Source organism: Uloborus diversus, chromosome 1 (assembly GCF_026930045.1).
Source record: "Uloborus diversus isolate 005 chromosome 1, Udiv.v.3.1, whole genome shotgun sequence".
NCBI classification, from domain to species: domain Eukaryota; kingdom Metazoa; phylum Arthropoda; class Arachnida; order Araneae; family Uloboridae; genus Uloborus; species Uloborus diversus.
In genome coordinates this window covers 79233501-79248268 of record NC_072731.1, presented here as the reverse complement: position 1 = coordinate 79248268, position 14768 = coordinate 79233501, and the positions used below count along the sequence as shown (strand labels likewise).

Sequence of the window (14768 nt, the reverse complement as noted above, 5' to 3'; positions counted from 1 at the left end):
TTTAAATACGCTAATAATTCATTAAACATTAGCTTGACAAAAAAGCGAAAACAAGCTGATTAACTATATATTAGCTAAAAGTAATTACATAAATAGTTAGTTTAGTCGAATAATTAGTTAAGTAGTAAAAGTAATTACACAAAATAATTAACCTAAAATAATCTAACAATTAGCTAAATACTAGCTGAAAATAGTTATATAAATAAAGTAGCTAAATCAAAGCTAAAAAATTACATAATTAGCTTAAATACGCTAATAATTAAATAAACATTAGCTAGACACTACAAATTCATTCATACATAAGGGCCCATATGTGTACCAAATTTTATTCGATTTCATGCAATAGTTTTTGCTCTAGAGCGGCATAAAACACACATACAAACACATACACACAAACAGACATTTTCCAAATATGGTCAAAATGGACTCGGCACGGCTCTAAACGTGCAAATTCCAGAATTTTCACGAATCCAATACACTCTTCTATATATTATCTATTGAAGAAAGTGAAAATGAAACACAATTTCAACTTTAATGGTGAAGCAAAATAAAAACTTTGGGTGTTAATGAATTTAAAAGGAAACCGAAGTACATCTCCTTAAAGTACGGGGTCCAGTTCCTATGCATTACTAAACCTCCGTAGAGTATTTCATCTCATTCCATTCACATTCTAGGCAGTCTCTTGATGACTTCGAAACCAAAATGTAATGCCCATAAGTAAGAAAGAAATGAAATAAGAAAAAATGTGCCCGAGATCGTAAAATGTTTTTCTTCAGAAGTCATCCAATTTTACGCGAGAAAACATTCTGCAAGAAGCCAAATATATCTGTATAAAATATTCCTGCTTCTTATAGAGAAAGGAAGAGACAATAAAGTTAAGAAAAGAAAAAAAAATGCTTAGGAATGTTTCCGAGTTTTTCTCAAGATTCAAGTGAGTTTCGTGAGTCCATCATGTCAGGATACGTAATGAAAACAAAAGAGTTTCATGCACTTATTTTCGAGCAGGGGTTGAAACAAAAGAGTTTATAACGTGGGTGTTTAAAAAGTATAAAAGATGTGCAGGGACGGGTAAAATTTTTTTTTTCTCTGGCGTTCCTTATTTGTTTATCAGATTTTGTTATTGAATCACGACCGTTTTCAGGGTACGGATTAAACAGCATTTTAATTTTTTTTTTTTTTTTTTTTTTTGCTTAGCATTGAGTATATTTTTTTTGGTAAAACAAAATAAAAATATATACATAAAAAAAAGAGGGAGCTTTAGCGGGGGAAAGAAATTGAAAAGAAACTGCAACTGTAACCAGAATTAACTGTAACCAAGCAATCTGCAATCCTCATATACACTCCTGTTTGTGAAAATTGCAATACCATGAAGGAAGCATCATAGTTGAATGAAATTTAATACACAGTCGAGTGGTAATGGTACAAATAAATGATTACATTTTCAAACCAAACAAACAATAAAAAGAGATAGAAATTAGTATTTTGTGTGGCCACCACGCGCCGCAATAAGAGCTGTTACACGACTCGGCATGGAGTGAAACGAAGTTTGAATATCTGCCTGCGGAAGAGTATTCCATATTGTTTGTATGCACAACCAAAGTTCGTCTGTCGAAGCAACAGGACGAGGATCACGAGCGAGACGCCGCCAAACGAAATCCCACACAAGTTCAATCGGTGACATATCCGGGGAATATGCAGGCCAAGGAAGAAGCTGTAACTGCTGCGAATCAAGGTAGAATTTGACAGTCCTGGCGACATGTGGACGGGCATTATCCCGCTGGAATACAGCCCCTGGCAATCCTTGCAGGAAGAGAATAGTTTGGGGCTGTAAAACTTCGTTTATGTATCGGGTACTGTTCAAATTGCCCACAATTCGTAGCAATTGTGATCGTCCATGATATGCTATGGCACCCCAGACCATAACTCCGGGTGTGGCGTTCGATAATGCACTCCGGAATGTGCCGTTCATCGGCATAGCGCCTGACACGAATTCGGCCATCATGGTGCCGCAAATTGAAGGGAGATTCGTCAGAAAAGACGACCTGCTGCCAATCAGCACGCCAGCTCTCATGCACAGTGGCACATTGTAGTCGCAGGCGGAGATGGTTTTGCGTGAGAGGAATCCTGTATAAAGGAATCCTTGCGCGCAGCCCACGCTGCAGCAGACGTCTCCGAATTGATGAAGCACACAACAAAACACCTGTAGCTGTTGACCACTGTGCTGCCAATTGTCTGGAAGAAGCTGTGCGGTCCGTCAGCGCCATACGCACCAGGTGTCTGTCATCGCGAGCTGACGTCACATTCCGGGGTCCACTCCCAGATTTCCGAGCTGTCCGACCCTCGTCCGTCCACTGCTTCCAAACACGCATGATTGTGCTGCTGTTACGCTGCACACGAGCAGCTACTGCACGATAAGACAATCCAGCTTCACGAAGGTCGACGATTCTGCCCCGTTCAAACTCCGAAATTTGCTCAAATTTCGCTTTCTTTCGTCGAAATTCGTCGAAGATTCAGTTAACGTTTATTCTAGCATATAACCACCGATAATCATACACGCCTCGCTACAGCCGTCTATTTATATTCGGTTCGATCCGCCGTTCAGAGGGCGCTCAGCATACGCATGCGTACCGGTCTGCAATTCTAATCATTTGCGTATCTTGCCCTACTTTACATTTCCTGCAATTTTCAGCTCACTCGCGTAATTCCTTTGTAGTGTTGCAATTTCTCAAACAGGAGTGTATAACAGCCAATGATCGAGTAACGCTCCCGACATCAAAAATGAAACTCGCGCCACGTCATGATAATTTGATAATATTTTTTCGTTGTGTTTAACAATGTTAACATAACGAATGGCAGGAGAAGGCTTTATTGTGACAAGGCTAAACTGGATCCGGTAACGTAACTGCTTTGCTGGTAAGACTGTGCCGTATCAGGGGAATGAAGAAATGAAAAAGCGGTTGAAAATTAACGCTATTTACTGGAGTTTAGGGTTAATCCACTGGAGTTAGGCAAAATTTTAACTATCAAAATATCACCAAGCAAGTAATTGCTTCGTGCAAATATAGAAGCGATTTTCACCCGTTATACCTTGACGGGCGATTTTATGGTCAAACAATAAAAGTAACCAGGGTTCGAGATAAAAGAGCTTCAGTCGTATTTTGCACTAAATATTTTTGACGACTATAATAGGCTAAATTAGTTAAAACTACGGCTTAGCGGAACATTTTGGCTACTAAGGAAGAAACGCCAGGTGCCAATGACTCCTAAATTTTCTATCCTCATTTCAAACGATAGTTGGGGCAAACCTAGCCTGGCAGCATTCTGAAGGCTACGCAAATCCTAATCACAGCATTACGACGCTGTCAGGTTAGGTTTGCCCCAACTATAGTGTTGTAGTGTAAAACTTTCCCTACGGCAAAGCAAGACTGTGGAAGAAAACTCATTTTAAACCGTCGTTGCTGTGGTGTGCTGTACTCTGTTTTAGGATCACCATGTGTGGGGGGGGGGGGGTTCTGAAAAAGATTGAATCTCACGTAATATGATGGTAATTCCTTGGTCATAGCTGCGGCATAAACGGAAATAAAAACTAATGTGAATGTTATTTAATAGAAACTAAAAAAATAATTGATCAGTGAAATTAATTCAAATATAAGTTACGAAAATTTCGAATTGTATTTTTAAAAAATGTCTATGGAGAATTTTCACTGATTGCATTGGTTGGCTCGCTAGAGTTTGGCTTTGAAAGACTTGAACTCTGATGAACGAAAAATAAAACGCAATACAATGGGGGTGTTTCCTTTAGTCAAAAGTACTACATTTAGTCACTGAAATTGATGGAACAAGCATTAAAAAGAAGACATGGAGCCAGAAAATACTTTTTATTTTCCTCAACATTTAATTATTATTATTATTATTCTTTTTTTTTAATGTCAGTTATCGGATCGCGTCTTTTCTGGCAAGATATCGCCTCTTTGTGATTTTGCACTGCGAGCAGTTATTAGCGGAGCGAGAATGTTAGTTAAATAAAACATTTGGCAAAGTTTGGCAATGTCCTGAAACTTTACTCTGGTAACCCTTGCGAGATGTTCACTTGTGACGTCAGCAGCGAAAATGAAAACAGCTACTGAACGTCTTTTAAGATTATTTTTAGGGAAGAAAATTAAAACAAAATTGAGAAAAATAAGTTCCTTACCCCATTTGTTTTCGACCATTAACTTTCAGAAAAAAAAAAGAAAAATTTTGAAAAATGGGAAACAATCCAATTCCATCAGAGGCGTGCGCAGAGCTTCAGTAATGAAGGTACCACTATACTAGTAAACCTGGTCATTTAAATAACCACCGGAAGAGGGTGTATGGCCACCACGAGGTCAAAAATTTAGATAAGTTGCATGAAATTGGTGACATCTTAACTTTTTTTAATGCACCTTAAATATAGAGAAAGAATTTAGTTCCTGGTTTAAAATGGAGTTAGGGAGACAAAACTAAATCTGAGGATTAGGAATATAAACCTAATCGTAAACATAATATTCAATCAGAAGTGAGTTCAAGAATTTTAAAAATTGTAGTCTTAAAAATGCATTTTAGACTATCTTAGGTTATATTAGAGGGAAAAGGTTCAGGGACGCTTCCACCATCCATTTTTCGAAATTGAAACTTTTAAAAATGCAATTATTATCACCGATTATGTTGGGAAGCTCTATCCCAGAAATTGCTTGAAATTGTTGTTCTAACTATGCAAATTTAGACGATCTTTGATGGAAGGAAATTCAGGGGCTCTCCCTCGGAAAGCTTTTGAAATTTACCTATTAAAACGCGGTTAAAATTAGCTACTAAAACGAAGTTTTTAGAGCATCTTCGGTAATGTTAGTGTTAGGAAAGTTCGCGATCCCTTCCTCGGGATTTTCCGAAATTGAAATTCCAGATTTGCAATTGTAGATGATCTTTAATGATGTTATCAAAGAGAGTTCGGGTGCTCTCCCCCGGAAATCTTTTCGACATTGAAGCCCTAAAATCGAAATTTTAGACGATCTTTGAAGATATTAAGTTGATGGGTGGCTCGGGGATCCCAGAAAAACTTTACAAATTAATGTCCTAAAAACGAAAGTTTTAAACAATCATTAATGATGGGGTGCGTTTCTAGCGGATTTAGGTTGAGCGTTTCTCGAGGATTTAAATGGTAGCGCTCTCTTTGAAGTTTTGTCAGAATTGACGTCCTAAATATGTGATTGTAGTCCATCTCTGATTAAGATAGGGAAAAGGATGGGACTTGGGAATTCTTCATCGGATTTCTTTCGAAATCAAAATTTCAAGAACCCTCTTCTATAATACCTTCGGTAACGTAAAATGAAAAGATACATTTCGGGGTCTTCCCTCTATTCCCTTCCTTTGCTATGTCCCAATCTTCTTTTTTGTGTCAATTATTGAAATAAATATTTTGGAAATTCTTTCCCGAGTTTATCTTCTCCAAAACCATTTGAGAGCTTTCGTTTTAAATAATGGAATTTTCTATTTTCTGCCTAATATTTCTATTTGTTTGAAGTACGATTGTTGCGGTCTCAGTAAAAATATTTTTTACATTTTTGACTGATGTGGTACCTTTTAGTGATACAGAAGTGACTCTCGTTAAATTTGCAACAAGAAAAAGAACATAATTTGCCAAGATTATTTCGAAAAAAAAAACATGAGTTTAAAGCTAATTACTTTAATTATTTTCTTTAAAGAAAATAAGGTACAATAGAGCTAGAAGGATAAAAGAGGCAATCCCTAATGCCCCCCCCCCCCCAGAAAAAAAAAACTTTTGCATGTGTGTCGCATTTCTTGGATCTTCTTCATGCTTCCACATTGCAGTATCGTATCTTAGATCATTGAGACATAGATGAAGCAAGTGGTGAGGCGGGAATTGTTGAGGCGGGAATCTTCGCAGGGAAAAGTGAGGGGAAGCCACGTGACTGCGACCTTTCACGAAAGACGTTTCGCCAGAGCCACACTAATTCTCGTAGGGATTTGAATAGTCGTCAATTTTAATTTTTTAACTTCTGCCTTAAATGTTTTGGCACATTTTTTTTCTTTTTTTTTTCTTTCACCCGCAAGTGCATAGTTTACTGATTCATGGATAAGTTTTTTTTTTTTCGATTTCTGCAGTAAGTTTCTGAGTTTTGCCGATTTAAAAATGGCTCTAAAAGTTGCGCTCATTGAGAAATAGAGTTAGTATTTCACACACGTTTTCGAAACTAAGTAAATAGCAGCAAAGTAGAGTTCTTCACGATGAATGGAAATCTCTTTATTCTTTTTCTCTTTCTTTTATAGTGCAAGATAGTTTTTTTACTAATTCATTTGTTATTTCATGCCTACTGGAAATGAATAAAATATTAAATTTGTGAAAATGATGTTAAAAGTTTTAAATGGTAGTGTATTTCAACTATATTTTAGCCTATCTTCCCCGTAAAAGTTTTTTTTTTTCTTTAAGATAGTTAACGAAATGAATCAAGATTTTATCTACTGTAAAAACAACCCCAAAAAACACAAAGAAAACTTTCAAAAATAAATAAATTGAATGATGGGGGAAAAAAAACGTTCAAAAGATGAACTGCAATTTTTCCTCCCAAATTTGGGTATTTGAACCTTGTTTATAGTTTTACTTTCCAGCAAAGGGTTTATTTTTAATTCGATCGCTGAATAATACTGAAAATTTTAGAAAGTCTAATCATTTTAATACTTTGTGTTCAGAATTCGAAAAAAGTTCTTTGTGAAATCCGAAAAATGCAATTTTCCATAGACTTCACCAGTTAGAGGTTGGCTGATTTTAGAGAAGTACTTTCATTGCGCAAATGATTTTATTGCGTGTAAAAGTGGTTGGTGAAATGAAAGAAGTGTTAATACTGTTTTATAGGACAGAGAAAAAAAAAAGTTTTTGAGAAAATAATTGTTATTTTTTTTATTAAATACTGACAATTATTTTATCAAACCTCCCCCCCCTCCCCCAGTTGACACCCTTCAGGGGGAGTTAAACCCAAAATGCTATTAAGAGTTAGTTACTGAAAAATGTGAACATTGAAATTTTGATATTTGGAATTATATTTCATCTCTCAAATGCAGTGGCATCACTACGGGGGAATTGATTGAGTGAGGAACACCTGTCTGGGGGAGTGATATCCAAAATGCATTTAAAAGTGGAACCTATGTGCCAAATTTGGTAAAAATCCTACGAAAATTATGTATTTTATGAAGAACAAACACACCCACCCACACACAATCATACATCCATTTATATATATATATATATATATATATATATATATATATATATATATATATATATATATATATATATATATATATATATAAAATAATAATAAAAGTGAAAAATATTGAAAAGACCACACCAAGAGCCCATAGATGCGCAACGCAGCAAAACCAAAAAGCCAAGTAAATATATTAGCAAATGGTGCGTTTGCCCATTGTTACTCTATATTACATGTACTGGAGCTTAAGCATTCTCTTCTAGTTTATAGTTAAAATTTTGGTCTTTTGACCATAATTAATGAATCCTCTGGATGAGCTCTGGATTCACTCTTTTTCTATTCCTACTTAATAGCTGTTTGCATTTTTCCTTTTTATCATCATTTCTTATTTATAATTTGTTTAATATTTGTAATTCTGTTTGCTTAATTTTATATATATATATATATATATATATATATATATATATATATATATATATATATATATATATATATATATATATATATATATATATATATATATATATAATATCTTTTTTTCTTTTTGCTAAGTTGCTAAGTTAGACGTTATTCTATATCTAAATTAATTCTCACTTTCCAATTCAAGTCTTTCAACTTTCAAACAACATTATCCAAATATGCTATCTTCAACATTTGTAATTGTTTAGAGAAAAAATGTTTTGCTAATAAAATTAATTCGAGAAAAACAGATATTTTTAAATGATTTTTAAACAAAATAAATTTTGTGCATTTGCTGCATACTTTTGGTGTACTTTTGGATTCACTGATATCTTTCACAAAGTGATGCATTCGAGTATTTAAATATTAGTCGGCAATTAATTTAGGCAATTTAGAGACATGATTTTCTTCCGCTTCGTAATCAACACATGGCTTTCTAGGTTTTTAAAAACGCGATTTAGATCAACTTTTCTCAAAAAACCATTCTACGCCATAAATTTGGTTTGATGCACGTGGTACACGCCGGCGAAATTATTTGATGTTTTCCCCCCGAAGATAACACCTGTCGCCCTTACTCCTGCTTCAGCGCATACAATAAATAGCGAATGAATGGAACGCTTCGTCTATCTCTCAATGGTCTAAGTATCGTATTTGAGTATTTGAGGGGGGGGGGGCTGAGAGACGGTTACTTCCTCTTGGAAAGGGGGTGGCATTTTTAACTTCGATTGGGAAAAGAAATATTTTTGAAGCATTACTCAAATAAGATACAATATGTATTACAAATTTAAAAAAAGCAAACTCCACCCAGAAATATTACAAAAGATTGACTTAATCTATGTTTTTTAAAGCGACAACTTCAAAAATATTCATGGGGATTGTCTCCCCTTCTCTCGTGAAAACCATTCAATATAGTATTAAATTTTGGCTATTTCATAAATGTTCCGAGTGAGAGTCCTCGAAAACTCCTCATCTAACATTATAAAAGGTATATTTAAGACTAAAAAAGGATTTTTAGGGCTTCAATTTCGAAAAGTTTCTAGAGAGGACCTTGAATCTCTCCTACCTCTAAACATTACCTGAAATCGTCTAAAACTGCGTTTTTCGAACTATGGTTTCAAAAATTAGAGAGGGGGGAACCCTCGTAATCCCCTCTCTCTAAACTAGAAGATGATGTACAACAGCATTTTTAGAAATTCAGTTGCAAAATTTACCGGGGGAGGGATCCAGAATCTCTCATTCCCCAAGACCTACTTTATCAAACATCGTCTAAAACTGCATTTTACAAATGTAATTTCGAGGCTTTTCTAAGGGAGAAATCTCCGGATCCGGATTCCCCCTACTTCTACGTGAATATTTTACTTACTAACGTTTCATAATGAATTGCTACATGTTATTTTCATTAAATAATTTCCATGAAACTGTGTGGGGGGAGAGCGCCATCCTTAGAGTTCACCGGGGACGCAATCGACTCCATAGTTACTCCACTGAGCACCTTACATTTTCACGCGAGCATATTTATTGTTCTTTCATGAAAAGCATAATATTCTTTGATAATTTTTTCTAAATGTTAAAATGTTAAGACTTGCATTCGTGTAAAGGGGGGGGGGGGGTAAAATCAATTTGAGGGGTATCAAAAAGAATTCCCATTCAAATTTAGAACCTGAATTGATTTCGTGAAGCACATCCATGTAGCACCCGTTTCATTTTTTTTTTCTTAAATCATAACATAAATGAAGTACCATGCATCCTCGTAGGCTACGGAAATACGCTTACAAGAAGAAATGATGAAAGCTGAGTGTGTGATGTGGAGGCTGAAGCTGGCGCTGCCTTGCTAAGCCACACTCAGCCACCTCATTCTCATTTCAGCCACCTGCACATTACAGGAAAACATTATGGCGCTTCGGACTTTTAATCTTTTATTTATTTATTTTATTTATTTATTTATTTGAGCTCACGGTACTCCTGGTGACCCCCCGTGCGCACGCCTCTGAAAAGCCGTTTTGCTTTTCCAATAACGGTTCTTGACCTTGTGCCAGTTAAACATGACGGAGTCTGAGGGAAAATGAGCGATTCCGACTCTGACTCCTGAATCTTTCTACCCTCTCACTCCAATTTCATTACCCCCAAATGAATCTGACTCCGACTCTTACCCGGTAGTCCCTGGCAGAGTTGCGGACAAAATGGCCGACTTCAACTCGTGGACTTAATAGCCTTCGACTCCCGACTTCCGACTCCATTACCCATGAATCAATCCGACTCCGACTGCGCAGCCCCTGCATTTCATTTGAAATCGGACAGGCAGTTCTGAAGTGCCACATGAACATAACATATTATTACATATGATATGAACTATTCCAAAAGAATTTTGCAAAAAAAAAGAAAGAAAGAAATTCCTCACATTTTACATTTTCAAAATTTAGCACAAAATTGGGAATTTTCAGAAAATCAACAAAACATCGTTTAAAAATGGTTACGGTTTCAAGAATTATAATCGATTCAATCTTTTTTTTTCCCCTAGGAATAACTATGCTAAAGAATAGCATTTTGTTTAGTTATATATATTTCTTAATTTAGTTCGCTTTATTGGTAAAGGTGTTTGGGGGAGCATACACTGTTATAATCAGAGGTGCCAGCTGGGTGCGATTTTCCGTCGTAGGGTGCAAAGACGGAGTCACAGGGTGCCATAGAGACTAGGAAATATTGTTCCGATATCTTTTAGCACCTCAGTGGATGAAAGAAGGTAATGAAGGGCCATCAGCTCACGCAGTAGCCAATAGCAACTCTTTTCCTCCGCAAAGGTGCCTCGCTCGGACATGCGCTGTGCACTCCGGCATAAGTTCAATTCAGCCACTTTTATGGCGGACGACGATGCTGCAACGTAGTTGTTGGTACATTAAATTTTCACATTGAATCGACTACGGAACTGGATTAAAATTCCACATTTCTGAGATAAACCTTCAAAAACCTTGCGTAAGTACAGGAATTTAATCATGGTATAGCATTTAAGGCTTTCCAACAGGCTTTTAGTGTTTTCAGAGATGTGTTTCAACAAAGTAAACTGAGTACAGCTTATTGTTTATAGTTAACCGTTCTAACATAGTGATGTATGGCTTTTTTTTATCACGTGCACTAATATATGGTGTTCATTGCTTGTCACGTCAGCGGTCTCACGGATTTTCCCCAAAATTGTTTATTGTTAGCAATACGAAATAATTAATAAGTAACCGGGATGAAAATTCAATGATGTAACTAACTGCTACAGCAGATCGACTAAATGTCTTTATCTTCTCAATAAAATAACTGCGTAGACGTCAAAGAAAAAAAAAAGCTTTGAAAAGAAATCTCTCTGTGTGTTTCATGACATGACTCATTACGTGAAAATATTTCGTTGGTGTTATTTCAAAAACCGAATGCAGTGTCTAGACGCGTTTATTTTTTCTCTCTCTCTCTCTCTCATTTCTGTTTCCAATGCTTTTCATTATGTAGGATGCTAAAAATTTGTTTTGATTTTTAATGTCAAAAAAGTTTCCATTTAACAAAGAAAAAAAAAGTGCTTTTTTAGATTACTTATGTCTAAATAGGATATTCAAATGTTGAACTATGTAATACGTATCAATATGTTACTCTTGATTAAAATATTTTGAACGTTTATGAAACGCCTGCATTTTATGAAACGATTTGATTTTTCCGTGATTGTAATATAATTGGATATTTTTGGCTGTGCTTGTAAATTATCCATAAATGCCTACATTCTTATTTTTTAGTATCATGCTATAGTAAATGTCAATATCATTTAAAACTACTAAGCAATCCAAGGGTTTTTTTTATGAGAGTTAGAACTCAGATAAAGGAATTGAAGTCATGAACACTTCTATATTATGTTGGAAAGTCTGAAATGTGATCAAATGCCTTAAATGACAAGTTTTAATCCAAAATGAATTGAATGAAAAAAGTACCAAGACTTTGTCTATCATAAACCCAAACAATAAATAGAACACAATAATATTCAAAAACGCACACAATCGGGGGGAGGGGGAAGAGGATCTACTGCAGAAATCAGTGAGGGTGGGTGCCATTTTTCTCTCCGAAGGTTCCTTCTCTTCCCCCGCGTTGCCTGTCTTTTAAAAGGTGCCCATTTTTCGCCCTAGTAAGAGGTGCTATTCCGGCTCCGTATTGGGTATCGCAGGTGAACAAACGTTTCACCCCTGAAAGGCGCCAAACGCAACCTGTAGTTTTAACAGTGTAGAGGTTTAAAAATTGCATTTTATGCAAATTTTATCATTTTACAAATAATAATTCTTTAATAAAAGAAGTAAACAGATTTAAAAATTAAATTTCTTATATGGAAGTTTCTCGTCATACTTCATTATACTGCATACAACTTTAGAAGGCTGAACGCTGAACCCATTTGTACGAGTGTGACATTTTCATGCATATATTTGCACTTCATTCCAGAAACTTTAAACGTAGGCTTTCAATTTTTATTTACTACGTATTTGAATGTAAGGAACCAATATTTATATTAATATAAAGTATCAACTTTTTGAAGACATTATTTAAAATATATATATATATATATATATATATATATATATATATATATATATATATATATATATATATATATATATATATATATATATTTTTTTTTTTTTTTTTTTTTATGTGCTGCAGGTGTGGCATAAAAGCACGACCGAAATGCTTTCCAAAACAAAAGCAAATAAAACAACACAATAGAGAGAATGTATCATAAAAAAGAGAGAATAGGAAATGTAACACTTGTACATGAAAATTTAAAGGGTCAAATACGAACTCTAGACAATTTGATTTGTTTCCTGAAAGAGCTTAGAGTCTTGGACACTCATACTAGCAAAGAGTTTGTTATACATAACTGCCTTCTTTGTAACCGTCTATAGCTGTTTCTACAAAACAACAGAAACTGCTGAGCAAAAACCGAAATTAAAAAGAATGGATGAAAAGGAAAAAAAAAATGAACTGACTATCATTAAAATTGAGTTATTATTTGCCCCATCTGCAAGCTAAATTTCAAAAAATAATTTTTTTTAACTAAAAGTAAAATTCTTACGCTTTTCCATTCCGAAAAAAAATCTTACAAGAAAAAATTTCGATCCATCAGTTTAAAAAAAATAACTATAATTGGAGGCGCGGGGGATCGAACCCCGGGCCTTTCACATGCAAAGCGAACGCTCTACCACTGAGCTACGCCCCCTTCGAGACTATATATATCGCGTGTGAGTTAGCCTGACACAAAAACAAATCTCGTTTATTTTCATTTTTCCTTTCTACATTTTCGTTCTTTTAATTTTGATCACTAATTCCTTTTTTTTGTCATCTAAAAGTAATTTATTACAATAATAAAATGTTATTGATATTGTACTAAATTAAGAATTGATTAAAAAAAATTCCGACATCACGAAAGTATTTAGAAAAATCAGTATTTTAATATTAATTTAAGTTTTACTATTAATTTCATGATGAAGTGCGCACAGAGTTGTATCGAGCAACTCGAAAACAAAATGCAATTAACCCTTCCTCTTCATTGCCTCTCAAAAAAAAAAGAAAACTATGATAACATAACGGCGAACGACTTAAATGTGGTGACGTTTTTAAACTTTTTCTACGGCACGTATCTGTGGTGTAGTGGTTATCACATCCGCCTAACACGCGGAAGGTCCCAGGTTCGATCCCTGGCAGATACAGTGATTTATTTTTTGACCGAATTCACCCCTTAGCAAATACAGTTACCAGTAAGTCCCCCATCTTTTTTTGCTGTGTTTCCGAAACATATTTTAGAAAACTGAGTGATTCTATGAGGTATTTTTTGAAGAAAAAGAATATTTTATAAAATTTATTAAATGCATGTTAACTTCTCCGATACTTTATTCTTTACGTATTAACAGCTGAGTCATTTCCCGTTGCCGTTTTCATATTTAAAAATTTATAATGAAAAGTAAAAAATATATCATTGCTTTGTTAAGGTGCGAATAGATTTAAATATTTCTTAGCAATACGTTTAAAGAAATTTACTTATTGCATATTTATTTATTTACTTTTTGCTCTTAATTGTATTCCACCTAAACTAACATTAAAAAAATAATACATATATATTAATATTGATTAGTTTCTGAATAAGAAATCCATATTTATTAACAGCAACTGGAAAATGTACGCATTAATATTATTGTTTTTATGATACTAAATATGTAATACATTATAATATTAATATAATGTTAATAATAATATTAATAATTAATAATATTTATTAACATTAGTTATTTTTTTCCACTTTAACAAAAATTACCGCTGTGAATAAAGTATTACAATGATTGTAAATTAAGTAAACTACCATCATGCCTTTTTTAATTTTTAAAATTTTGAACTTAACAGCAAATCAGTTTTCTGCAAGATAGTGAATTTAAATAATGCTTATTTTGGAAGGAAATCTGGCCGCTGTAAGAACTATTAACACACAGTTATGTTTTTTAATTAAATGTACCGTGGTTAGTGATAATGTTACTGTGAAAGATTGAAATCGGAGAATATTGAATTTCACCGTGAAGTGTCCATGGTATCGATGTAGGGTAGATCCGGGCACTTTACGGGGCAAAACGAATTATAACTGGAGAGCCAACAGTCATAACAAATTGATGCTACTCCCTAGCACATATTCTCACAAGTTTTTGAGCATTAGTCGAGCTTCGGTCCAGCATGCAGAAAGAATAATCTGTTTTCTACCAAGTTGAGTAAATTTTGTGTTGAACGTTTCGAAGCTTATTTGAATAAATAATACTTTGTTAATATATATATATATATATATATATATGTGTGTGTGTGTGTGTGTGTGTGTGTGTGTGTGCAGAATTTTATCTTTTTTTTTTTTTTTTGAGAATTGTATTTGTTTGAACTGAAATGTTTTAAAAATTTTTTGCACGTTAAAAATAAATCCAAATTTGGTGACGGGATTTCAGCGTCACAGCGAGGAGCGACGTCGAAGATCGGCGATTCGCTTCTAGGAAAACCAGGGCTTTAGAGACTTCAGAAATTTCA

General features: G+C 34.5%; 2 non-coding genes across 2 annotated transcripts; one reads left to right on the top strand and one right to left on the bottom strand.

The window, feature by feature from the left end:
- Positions 1 to 12858: 12858 nt before the first annotated feature.
- Positions 12859 to 12930, bottom strand: Trnaa-ugc (transfer RNA alanine (anticodon UGC)). Its single transcript has one exon. It is a non-coding gene; the product is annotated as a tRNA-Ala (tRNA).
- Positions 12931 to 13347: 417 nt separating this feature from the next.
- Positions 13348 to 13420, top strand: Trnav-aac (transfer RNA valine (anticodon AAC)). The gene has a single exon. It is a non-coding gene; the product is annotated as a tRNA-Val (tRNA).
- The last annotated feature ends 1348 nt before the right edge of the window (positions 13421 to 14768 follow it).